A 312-nucleotide genomic window follows, 5' to 3' on the forward strand; every position below is an offset into this window, starting at 1 on the left:
CTCAGCTAATCCTTTTTTTGCGTGTGGAAATAGTTCAAGCAAATTAAATGCCAACTCGTTCCAACCCTCTCACGTGATGGCTCGTTTCAAAGAGAATTTAAAGACCATAAAGATGGTGGTTTCAAAAAAATTATTTTTGTTGGTGGTCAGAACATTGCAGTTTAAACTGCTTATAGTCTTACTGTTACAATACTGACTTCTTACTGCAGTTTGATTTGCAGAGTGCTCACCGCGAGAAAATGAAACCAACTGTTCTAAAGCCGTCTGAACCCAGCCGTCTTAATTGGCTGAGCTTGCGAAGCCTTTGCTGTG

Source organism: Frankliniella occidentalis, unplaced genomic scaffold, assembly GCF_000697945.3.
Source record: "Frankliniella occidentalis isolate FOCC.00 unplaced genomic scaffold, Focc_3.1 Scaffold2, whole genome shotgun sequence".
In the NCBI taxonomy this organism is placed as follows: domain Eukaryota; kingdom Metazoa; phylum Arthropoda; class Insecta; order Thysanoptera; family Thripidae; genus Frankliniella; species Frankliniella occidentalis.